Consider the following 12,845-nt stretch of genomic DNA (forward strand, 5'->3'; position numbering starts at 1 on the left):
TCCACCTGGATGTCCAAACCATAGATGCTGTGATGGGAGGTGGTTTTCTCCACAAATTGAGTTCAGGCAAGATGACAAAGTTGACGATGACCTTCCTTTACTCCAGATTGTTCCCCTCAGATACATATCCAGTGTTAGCTGTATCATTTGAGAACATCTGGAGGTGGCAGTTCATGGTATATCTGAAACCTGAAGTGTAGAGGCTAAAGAGTAAAGGACAAGGTTTCATAACCTGAGGTTCACCACAGTCCTGAAGCCTCACGTACTGCAGTCCATTGGTGAGGTCGTTGATTGTCCTTACAGTCAGATGAATATTGACTCGTGCTCCTTCCAGCTTCTCCCTCTTCAGTGCCAGTTGGAATTTACTGAAGGCACTAGACAAGCCAAAAAGCTTGACCTTCACAGTGTTTCTAGTAGTCCAGGTGTGAAAGTGACCTGTGAAGGAGGTAAATGAGTGCATCATTCATACCAATAAGAGGGTGGAAAGAGATGGAGGTGGTGGAGAATGGTCCTCTCCAGGGGCTTCATCAGGTGGGACAATAAGACCACAGGTCTGCAGTGTTTAGGCTCCCTGGGTCATAGAGTCTTCGGTACCGGAACCACATCCGGTCGTTAAGTCTGACGTCACTAGCCGTGTCTGGGCCTAAACTCCGCTGTAGGTTCATATATCAAACGATCACTATGGCATTACTGAGAGTTGAAAAACTGTCTAAAGTCTTTCGTCTTTAATAAAATGCGTTCTGCTCTACCAGATGATGATGAGATGAGATGAGATGAGATGGCTCAGGCGATTAGAGGATCATCAGGGGGTCCTTTTGTCCCTCTGTGGAGGGATACTCCCAATAGGTTTATATCTGGGACTCTCCACCATTTGACCTTAGAACTGAAGAAGCTTCTCGGATGAGAGGTGAAACGTCTTCAAGTAACTTAAAGAAGTCCAGACGCTTTTCTTTGCAAGCTCCTTTGACTACGATGACCTGGATGACTGAGAACCTTCACAGACATGAAATGAGATAGCCTTTATTTGTCAGTTGCAGGTCATTTGCCCACAACTGAGATGACAGACCTTGCTGACCGTACATACAATACACAAACATCACATAGAAGAGAAAGGTCAGGCTAGCGAGGAAAAAAAACATCGAAATGTGTAACACAAAGGGATAATACAGGAATGCACAGGTATCAACACACCATAGCACAATAAACACAGACAGCAACATGGGAAAGTGTTCCAGTGTGTACATCTGATCTGGGACCGCTGCAATCTTTCGACTGCGCCTCCAACTGACCCGATGTCCACATCAGAGGGGAGGTAAGCGTTGGAGGTGGCGTTGGATCCGGGGTAGGGAGGGTGATGCGTCAGTGAGTGCTTATCAGTATCAGTATATGTATGTGTGTGCGTGTCGATAGTTCAGCTGAGACAGTGTCCTTCGCCCTGCCAGGCTAAGTAAACAGTCTTCCAGCCAACCCAGGTGGCCTTGCATGGAATGGGAAGAACAGACTAAACACAGTCGTTATCAGGGTGTTTTGTTCAGCTCCGGCCTTGCAGCTGGCGCCGAGAGGGTATCCGCATGAAGTGATGTTATTTTTTACTTTAGTGCGAACAGCTCATATGAATTTCAAAGCAGTTCTACAGTCCAACACTGGTCTCTCAATCTCCCGTTGGAGAGCCGCGAGCTTCGCCATACTTGCGTTCTGTGATGTTGTCATTTCTTGTGCTCAAGGAGCCAATTTCTGAGAACTCACGGCAGTGTGCCTCCCCGAGATCTCATCCAATTTTGCGCCCAGAGATGTTATTCCGGGCTAGCCCTTCCGAGATGTATCCAGTCTGCAGTCAGAGATGTTATTCTGAGTATTCACAGCAGCCGTAGCCTCTCCAAGATCTTATCCGTGCTGACTCAATGAGCCCATTTTGAGAAACTCACGCCTCTTCCCATCGTTCCAATCCCAGCGGGCAGCTCTTAATTCTTCGATAAGTCAGGGCCAAGCCAGCTCCGATCAGCCAGAACCCTGTTACCATGGTTCCGAATAGGTAGATATCTTCAGCACTCAGGCTCACCCAAGCCCAAACCTCTCGTTGAGAAAGGGGTGTCAATTGCATTTAGGGACCAGTTGGTCCAATCTATAATTCCTCTTTTAGATTTTAGAGAACAGACTGTGAGAGAATGTTCCAGGGAAAATGCAAAAAAAACACGAGACTAGACAAGGACATAAGCAGGGAAGATAAGGGAGAGGAGAAAAAGTGCGTCCGCCTCCTCCGAGAGCCAAAGAAGGAGGTGTAACAATTGAGTTTAACATCCATATGTTAATGTATGTATGCACATCATTATGTATATAATGATGTGCTACGTGATCGCTAGCGACACAGCTATGTTAGCATAATATAAACAAGCTAACTTTTTTTTCACTCGATAAAAGTTAACGTGAGTGTTCTCGGTGGTCAGGAACAAATGTAATCGCATGGCAGGATGCTGTAAAAGGACCAAACTTCAGCAGGAGAACAACTGAGATAATCCATCCACAATACGAGGTTAGTCATTCATATACTGCTGCATGGGCTGGGCTGTAGTTACATCCTAAGGTTTTAAAAACTGAACTTAAATAAATGATTAGCGGTAATAAAAGCTGAGGGAGGTCAACAGTGATCACTGACTGTTTTAGGAGCTTTTTGAGATTAAATAGAAGAAAATACAAAACATTAAACATGTTAACAACACAAAAGCCATATTAAACGCAGACTACTTTAGGCCCGGAAGTAGGATTCGTCACGTCATCACTTAACGACCGGATAGGAAGTCTTCCACACCACAGGGACCTTCTCCAGACAAAGGCTCAGGTTACATGTGTGCATGATGACCTCACAGAGCTTATCTGTGCCTTTCTGCTCCCGACCTTCTGTGCTATTTCTAACCTGTGGATAAACAGATTCAGTTCATCTACCCACTCCTTACTGTCACTATCCTGGACCGTTCCCCAAACCTTCCATGACCTGAACGTTTCGTTAGCCCTCTCCGGACCTCCCTGCTGTTCTTCTAGTCCAGCTTCTGTTCCAGTGTCCTTATGTATTGCCCCGCCTAATTTCTCATTATACTTCCTTTTGGACTTGCTTCAAAAGCTATTTCTCTAGTTTGATGTTTTAGCAAGTGGGTTTAAGAAATTAACTTAATAAATATCTTAATTAAATCAAAATTAAGGTGTTTATTTATTTTATTTTGTTCTTGCCGTCACAATAGAGGGGCTTAGCATGATCTCATAAAAGAACGATAATAAAAGATGGACAAAATCATTCTTGGTTGTGGTCGTTTCAGGTGATTATAAGACAACTCCATAATACCATCAGTCTAATATTTTAATTTGTGAAAAGAGTGCTAAGCAACTGAAGTACAAAAATCACAGAAAAACAGTCTTTGCCAGTGTTGCCAACTCCTCAGTAAGAAAAATTGCTATTGGCTGTCCTAAAAGTCGCTAGAAGTCGCTAAATGATGTCATCGCCTAATTTGCACAATTGGTCATGCTACAGACATTGGTCTGTAACCTACATTGTTGGAGAGAGAAATAACATCATGGAAGAGACATAAAGTGAATAAAAAATATCCTAAATGCATTTAGAATTTATTTAGAACTACAAATTAAATTTTTTTAGCAATTATAGTTTTTTTTAATGTCACAATTCCAACCCTGCTCCTTTATCCAGGCTTGGACCTGAAATAGGCACTCTGGTGGAGTTACTTTGTGTGTGTGTGTGTGTTTATAAGCAGTTTGGACGCGTAGGTGTGAGCATGCCCTGATAGGAGCTGGGGGAGGACTGTCCTCCGCCTGTCAGCGCTTTGGCACGTGCGAAATGCCCACGGCAACACCCACTACTTGTTGAGAGTAAGAGCGATACGCGCTTTCACGTCAAAAAGTCGTCATAAATAAGTCTCCAATAACACCAGAACAAGACTTCAGATTTGTCGCTAGTCGCTAAATATAGCAACAAAGTCACTAAGTTGGCAACACTGGTCTTTGCACAGTGACATCCAGTTATTTCTGTGTGACAGTCAGTTTCAATCAAATTAAATGGAGCCGCTTTTTAATTTTATTTTAACACTCAGTGTTAATATTAGTATAACCAAACATCCATTCTCCTCTGCCTATGTTTATCAGGGTCGTGTGGGGGGCTGGAACCCAGTTACCATAAGGTGAGAGACGTCTACACCCTGGACAGTTCCTAAGTCTGACGCAGGCCCAGGTATAGGTTTAGCTATATGTTCATCAATATACTTGTGATTTCCCTGGCCAGCAAAATATTAGAAGCTGAAATAATAGTAAAATGTGTTTAACAAAAGCATAAGAGGACTGGAGATAGTCGAAAAATTAGTCAGAATAAAAAAGGAATAAAAGGTACCTCGATGAAAAACTGGGAGCAAAAGCATAGTATAATCATGAGGAGTGCAGAAAACTAAGGCACGGTTATTGATAGTGAATGTAGAAACATGCTTACACTGTAAAATAATAATAATCAAAAAAAAATATTGGAAAGTTCTGAAGAAATCAAGGCAGACAGATGGAAATGAAAGAAAAACAGAAAACCCCCCACAGTTGATTTAAAGTTCTCACAGCAGTAGATCCCTCACTGCCATTTTGTTATCCAGGCTCCTTTATTCTCCTTCTTCTCTGACTATCCCTATGGGTGACAGTCGGGTGCCCCAATCTGGTGCCAATTACAGATTGTTCAGCATTGGCGTGGTGCTGAGGTGTGGAGTCTCTGGCCCCCACAGCTCCCAATTTACCCATCAAACACTCTCATCCACAACCCTACCACTTTGGAAAGTTACACTGATCTTTAATAACTCCCTTACTGGTCCTTTTTTTCTGGTTGAAATAAAGCAACAATTTGTTTGGTGAACAAAGTGCAAATAAAGATGAACAATAGCACCATTCAAACCTAAGCAGCAATGAAAAGAAGGATAATTGTTATTTTTCTGGGGATCTCGAGACTAATTTTGAAAGGATTTTGTCCCCACATTACTTTTTTTTTTTTTAACAAATAGTGGACAAAATTAATAACTGACAGGTTTAAGGAGGTTGAATGAAAATTAGAGGCCTAAGAAGTCAAACTGACAGTTTGATATGTGAAGTTTTAAAAGTCAGATAATGTGACTACACAGAGGTTCAATTATCCAGTAACTCCTACTGAAAAATGGGAATAAAAATATTTGCAAAATCAGACCTATTTGGCAAACTGTATGTTCAAGGTGAAAGTGAATGTAGAAAATACATCTGTTGGGTTTTAACATAGTTTCTTTTAACTTATTTCTATTGATCAGAAAATAGTAAATGGCCTGTATTTGTATAGCGCTTTACTAGTCCCTAAGGACCCCAAAGCGCTTTACACATCCACCCATTCACACACACATTCACAGAAAGATTCGCCAAGGTCAAGTCATTTGTGATGAAAGTTACGGTACTTTATAGAAAGGCAAGCAGACACAGTCACTTTTCTGAACTTGCTTGTATAGTTATTGAAATCTCTACTACATTACCAGAAATTAACTGGTGATGGGAACTGGAGGAGTTTTTTTTTTTAGACCTTCAGAAAAGAAGGAATAAAAGACAATCACAACATTTCAGGACACATAAAGCTGTATTACTGGCAAATTATACACAAATTATCAAAAATATAAAGTATTATTCTGCAGAAAAATGTTCCCCAAATGTATTTGGATTACATAATTGCTAAAGGCTGAGCTCATTTAAAACATTTCAAACCGTTTAACCTACAATAATACATCATATTCCTGTTATCTGTTCTAATGATAAATCATAGAAGCTCATCCATTTGCTAGCGGTTGGTCTGTTTCTACACAAAGCCTGGCTCCCAGAGCATGAACCGCAGCTTCTTATGATAGCTCCCATCAGTCATTCTTCAGAAACCAAAGATTTATCCACAATGGACATGTGCAAACAAACATATACAAACAATTTGTTACTGTACTAAAGTAGAGTTTTCAGGTATTTGTAGTTTACTTGAGTACTTATTTTTCAGACAACTTTTTATTCCCTAGATTTTTGTCTTTAAGTCGTAGTTGTGATATTTTTGCATCAAGCTACAGCTGCTGAAGAGGATAAGCACGAACGAACTTGTGTCCAGTCTGTCGCACAGTTGTTACTAGCTAAAACTCCAAAGTGCTAGATAACTTCACTCAGTTGGAGGAAGGGAGGTGATATTCAAGTTAGTGGCTAGTGACATTTGATAAAATGCAGATAATGTTGTCATTTTTAATCACAAATCTGTACTATTTTTTTTTTTATCTTTTTATTTCTTGGCACATTATTTCGGGGGGGTCACCTGTGATGGCCACCCCTATGCCAGGGGTGGCAGAGGGCAACCAATGATTTTTTGTGTGGAGCCCTGTGCTGTTGCATACATCTGCATGTGCCATCATCTTCTTCTACACCATTTGCCATGGTTTTCAGGCTTTTCCATTAGGTCATAGTGCCTGCTCAGCCAGATTTCCAAAGCGAGCCTAGCAGGTTGTGTTCACTTGAGCAGTCATAAGAGCATCTCAATCACGAAAATCACCATTTTTTAAAATCCATCAATGAGGAAAATGGTTACAAAAACCAACGCCATGGTCCCTGAGTCTGACGAAAAGGCACAGATGGATGGTATATCAGCAGGTTTATCATCGCCTTGCGCATAATAATTACGTCATGGGATGTTCGGCCACATTGCTATGACCTTGCACATTTAGGTGGTACTCAATTGTATTAGAAAACCAGGCATTCCGTGTGGAGTCGTAGCGATCTGATCTACTGGAGCTCCCATTAGCAAATAACAAGTTGAGATTTTCCCATGCTGAACCATTCCAACCGATCTTAGGGTTCCTCAGTGTGCTGAGTCTCACTTTAACCCCTTGACTTTTTAGATGTGAAGGAAAACGTGACATCTAAAACCAGCCACAATGTAGGCAACAGAAAACAGCCTGTGTCACTACGTAATAGATTCAAGCTAAGTACAATTATTAAAATTAGAATTTAGATTCAAATAACATTCGTATTCTCATGTACTACTATTATTTATTATTATTTTGTATCATACATAATTTAGTTACTTTTGCATAAAAATAAATGGTAGAATTGTCCTTCAAGGAGCTACTTTTTTACTTTCTTACTTTGAGTACATTTAAGGCCCTGTACTTTTTTACTTACTTGATTGATTTTAAGTTCATTCAGTACTTCAACTTTAACTGGAGTACTTTTTGAACACAGGTGTCTGCACTTTTACTTCTAAGTAAAGAATGTGGGTACTTTTGCCACCTCTGCGGGATTGAAAATGAGTGAACTTTCAGAAAGCCTCGAGGACAATTGCTCAAGACCACTTTAAAAATTAACAAGGTAACGTAGCTCCTTGGCAGCAAAAGCTGAAGAAATGAGGGGTAGCTCAAGACCTTTGCACAGTACTGTATGACAGGCATTGAAACATCGATTTTTTTTCTTTTTTTCACACTTCAAAAAACATTTGCAAACTCACAAACTATGGCATCAGTTACTGGTGAATAGCAAAAAGTGACTTTTGGACTACATGTACACTGTAAACCCCAACAGTCTACCTGACTTATAAAGTTTGTGGATATAACAATTAAAACTTTTCTGTTCTGTTAATGATTCAAACAGTTATAATTGTACACGGCTTAGAAGTTAAGAGTAAATACTGCTTTCTTAATTATGATTTTTGAGTAAATGTTTTTTTCTCGAGCTCCGCATGTGTACGTCAACTACGTCATGATGTTTTCTCTCTAACCTGAACGACGTTGACAGAAAATTCTGTTCAATATGGCTGCCCTTCTCGAGCGACTGGAGAGCACATTTGGAGAAACTTGTAAGTAAAACGAAACAGAACCTTCGTTGTTTATTTTTTCCGTAAAAAAGCAAGTATATTAATATGTTGCAGCCAATAACTTCTTTTCGAATGCGCTGTTGTGTTAAAAAGCACAGACCCAGGTAGCGAATAGTTGTTCGCGCTCTTTTTCAAACCGATGATGTCGTTAGTTTTACAGTTTTAACCGAGTAAAACACAGTTTTAATAAGAATCACACATAAAGAAAGGGTCTCAGTGATATTTTAACGACCCCTTGCCAATGCAAGAAAGTTGGCGTTTTTACAACAGCAGCCTCATTGTTCGGCAGGTTTTTTTTTCTTCTCATTAGCATCGTTCAAAAGTGACTTAGCTAGCAGTGGCAACTTCTATCTAAAACAATTGAAATATAGCAAGGTGTTGTATATTTAGTGTGCTGATAAGGTTTTCAATATTTTTATTTTTTCTTCCAAGGCTGAAGACCGAAGACAAAAAGACAGAAGAAAAAAAAAATCAGACAGCAATTAATTTCAGGTGGAGACAGTAAACACAGGTGAGTTGAAAGATCTATTGAAGAGTCCTTTCTTCATGGCCATTAAAACATTTTTAAGTTAAAAGACCCGTTTTGTTTTGTTTTTTTAATGCCCCTGCTTTGTCACACTGAATCATGTTGAAAAGATATATTTTCATGGCTCCCCCCATTACCATTACCTTGTACTTCCTTCTACCAGTCTATTTTATTTTGTGACATTAACATCTTAAATGTACCCCGCCAGTTTAATTATTAATAGCTGTGTTAGTATTTATAATGCTTTTTTTTTTTTAAATCATGTGCAGATCTACCAAGGGTCAGTGGCACAGTTCACCTTTTGTGGTAAGTTATAACACTTCATATGTGGTCACATAAGTAAGTTGTTTCATCAGTTGTTCAGTTCTTATAAAATAATGTTGTATAATTGTACCAAATCACTGAGGATACATCCAATGTGTAAATCCCAATCAACAATTTTACTGTGATATTCGCTTGTGTTTAGAGAATCTCCATTATCTTTGTTACTGAGTTTCCATTTTTGTAGGGCCAAATTTGTATTAAAAATTAATATTTTCATATGATGTGAAATGACTCAATCATTTCTTATTTTTAGAAGAAACCATTCATTAAGTCCCTTAACTGTGGGACGTAATGTTAAGATGCAGATTTCATATATTGATAATGATAAAATTAACACAAATTAAAAGTTTCACTGATAAACACACAATTTTTCCTTGCTTTGAACCCCATGTTCTATATAGATTACAGCTCTGATCTGGAGAACACTATTTTAAAATACTGTGTAGGGTTTTTGTCAAATGATTAAGAAACACACTCTTTGTCACAAGAGACAGAAAGGTTGTATCTTAAAAGAAATGTCTCCAAAATTTAGTAGAGTCTGATGTCATGCAGTTTCATAAACATGTATTCTCCCCAAAGAATGACACCTGAAAACTTTGTGTTAAATGAACTTTTCTTTTCCCTTTTTAGGAGGCGCCTGATATCAACGTGAAACGCACTGCAGTGCTTCGCGCCCTTCCTGTATACCTGCGGGAGGAGGACCCAGAATTCTTTAAGACATGTAATGTAAGTGTATTTTTGCATCACTTAAATTCTGCCAGTGAGCTAAAATGCCATGGATTTTTTTAAAATACAATTTAATACCCTAGCAGCTATCAAGTTGTACAAGCAAAATACCCTCTCTTTAGAAAACCCTCACACAAACACACACACAGGAGCAGGGCACAGGCGTATCACAGCACTTCAGCTATGCTGCAGGTGGCCCAAAAACCAGGCTGAAGTCAAGATTTAGTTTCTTTTTGAGATAAAGTCATGAAATAAAAAATTACTTTTTTTTTTTAGAAAAATAACAAACATACAAATTATGTAGTGCAAGAAGCTAACACTTTAGCTTTAGTTAATGTACATTTTTCAAAAAAGTAGAGTACCCTAACTCATTACAAAGTAACCCACTGCTGAATGTTTTGCTAGATTACAGGTCATGCTTGTCTCATTCTCTCAAACCAACCTTACTTATTTAATTGGGCCGATCGTGGCTCAAGAGTTGGCAGTTTGTCTTGTAATCGGAAGGTTGCCGGTTCGAGCCCTGGCTCCGACAGTTTCGGTCTTTTTGTCCTTGGGCAAGACACTTCACCCGTTGCATACTGGTGGTGGTCAGAGGGCCCGGTGGCGCCAGTGTCCGGCAGCCTCGCCTCTGTCAGTGTGCTCCAGGGTGGCTGTGGCTACAATGTAGCTGCCATCACCAGTGTGTGAATGGGTGGATGACTGAATGTGTAAAGCGCTATACAAATACAGGCCATTTACCATTGATACTGTGTCTATTCCAGGCGGACGCATTGGATGAGTCGACCCTAAATGACACTCCAGTTGCCCTTCTCACTGTGGTTACCGACGGCCAGTCCAGTCCATTTTACTTCTTCAAGCATGGCTGTTGTGGTGAAAGGCGACTAGGTGATGCGTGATATTCCCAGATTTGCAGATGCGTTTGCTTTATTGTTTGGCTTGATCTAAGCTCTGCATTTAGACGACCCCAGGCAGCTGGTTCACACATTTGCCTTTGTCCAAAATATCTTCATGGGGCTTGATGAACCCCTGAAACCCCTGCCTACATGCTCTTAAGGAATATAAGGCAATGTTTGTTAGGACATGCACTCTGTTACTGAGCACTTTGTTTGAAGCACTTTATTTAAAGCACTTTAAGTTTACTACAGGCTTTGGGTGGATTTAACCATCAGTTTATCTAATTTTCCTATACTTGACTGCCTTATCTGGTTATTTGGAAGCTGATCGTCTTTGTACCCATTTTAAAAAATTGTTTTTCATTTCTATTTAAAAAAAAGTGATTAGTATTTGACTTTTTTTTTTTTGCATTTTTGTGTATTTTGAGAAAGTTGCAATTAGGACTGATGTCGTCTTTTGTGATTTTATAAAAAGATAAATTTTCTACACTGAATTTCTAATGCTCACTTTATGGTGCCCATGTCCATGTTAGTGGTTTTATAAAAACATTTGTGATGTTTTTAAATTTTCATGAAAAAATGTTAAATAAACCAAATGTAAAGTAACTGAATTTCCGTACTTTTTTTTTTTAGTAGTCTACACTCAAACATTGAAACATAAATATCTTTTAATTAATAATCATATAATTTGAGTTTAGGTTGTAATATAATTGCATTGTGTTGCATCAAAATAATAAACTACAAGAAACACAAAAATATTGAAATTAAAGTATACAGTCTTTGAGTAAAGCTCAATTAATTAAATATAAAATATCATTTTAAATTTTTAGGTTAACAATAAATACAAATTTTGAGTACCCCCATACTTAGAAGAGATGAGTTTGTGTACTTAAATCTTTTGAGGTAATCAGTTTCCACAAAGGTTTTGAGTTCAGTCAACTAATTCGGGTTTACAGTGTAGTGGCAAATCTAAATCTACATGAAGAACAACAAAAAAAGTTTGAAAGTGTAAAAATGTAAGAGAGTAGTATTGAATAGTAGTATTGAAAAACCATTGCCAAGGACATGGGAGGGTTTGTTTTTGGGTTACCCAGATGCCTTCTGCTGTCAAGAAACTGGTTCAAGGATGCAACAAAGATAATAAATGTTGTAAAAACACATACTTACATAAGCACATAGAATATGGTAGAGGTGAGGATGCTAAAATAATGTTTCTATTCCTTAAATTTCATAGTGTGCCTCCAGCACACCTTACCATGAGACGACAATCAGTAACACAGAGTATCGGTGTTGCAGGAGGCATGCTGAGCTTTCAAGTCATAGTAACTGGGAACACATGAAGCCAGTGTACTGGCTAACTACAACTAGCTCAACTTTTCTTTATTTAAAAATGGCTTTTATATCACAGACTGCAGTACTAACATGACTTTTGAAATGTCTTCATTGCCAAGAACTCCAAAATAGACAGACGTTTAGCCAAGAATGCCAAAATACACAAACACCCATAGAGATGTGTTGGTGGTCTGCCAAATGAGCTGTCAGTCCTCCATCTTGCATAAATTCATTAACAACTATGCTAAATGCTAAGTCCTCCATCTGTCCTGTAATGCTGCTACATTGTTTTGGACATGACAACAGTACAACAAACATACCTGAAAGTCAAGAGGGACATCCACCTTTCGTATATGTAACATCAGCAGCATGATTAGCTATATGTTTCACACTTTTCACTGTTTTCATTTCCAACTCAACAGTTTTCATTTTAAATGTATTAAGCTACCATTTCTGCACTAAAACTGTAACCATAATTTCGTGAGTCCTGTTGCCATGTTCAGCAGTTCCAGGCATAACAAACAAACAAACAAACAAACAGACAAACAAAAAATGAGCAAAACAAACATTCCCAACATTTTTTGAGTAATCAGTTGTGAGTGTACTATAACATGTTATTAGCTAAGAGTGTACTGATGTTAATGATGTAGCAGGTGGTCAAGTTATGTTAGGTCAATGTTATATCATGGCAAATAAATCCTTTTTTTTATCATAGATTATGGCCAACTGCATCTAAAAGTTTAGCAAAAGTACACATTCTTATGAAATATTACATGTCATTTCAGTAACAATAAAAAATGCCATAGTCAAGGAGGCTCATTGACTTTATTATATTAAATAATTGAATGTTAACTGAATGAAGACACTACCTATTAATCCTGACCAACTTGGACTTACATACAAAAAACATACCCCTCTTATTCATTTGAATAGAGCCTCCCTATTTTATATGGTCAGTGAAAACAAAGCAAACACTAGTACTTGTGGTTTGGTATCTCATAAGTCTACACTCAGTAGTATCCCCACTTGGCCTGCGGGTGGTCTTTGACCTTCAAGCTCAGATCCTCTACAAGAGTCGTGGGAGCTTGAGGATCCTGCAGGCCTTTGTCACTCCTAGGATTGCGCCCTTCTGGACTTCTATCCCATTTTGACCATTGGCCAG

At 38.8% G+C, this 12,845-nt stretch overlaps 1 protein-coding gene and 1 long non-coding RNA gene across 6 annotated transcripts in view; one reads left to right on the top strand and one right to left on the bottom strand.

Moving 5' to 3' along the window:
- Positions 1-12,845, bottom strand: part of tenm3 (teneurin transmembrane protein 3) — a 796,285-nt gene that overhangs the window by 559,889 nt on the left and 223,551 nt on the right. The gene's annotated exons all lie outside the window — the stretch shown is intronic.
- LOC146517696 (uncharacterized) lies at positions 7,637-12,251 on the top strand. Its single transcript, XR_014874655.1, has 5 exons — positions 7,637-7,864; positions 8,315-8,393; positions 8,678-8,714; positions 9,363-9,453; positions 10,220-12,251. It is a non-coding gene; the product is annotated as an uncharacterized LOC146517696 (long non-coding RNA).

This window comes from Neolamprologus multifasciatus, chromosome 6 (assembly GCF_963576455.1).
Source record: "Neolamprologus multifasciatus chromosome 6, fNeoMul1.2, whole genome shotgun sequence".
Taxonomy (NCBI): domain Eukaryota; kingdom Metazoa; phylum Chordata; class Actinopteri; order Cichliformes; family Cichlidae; genus Neolamprologus; species Neolamprologus multifasciatus.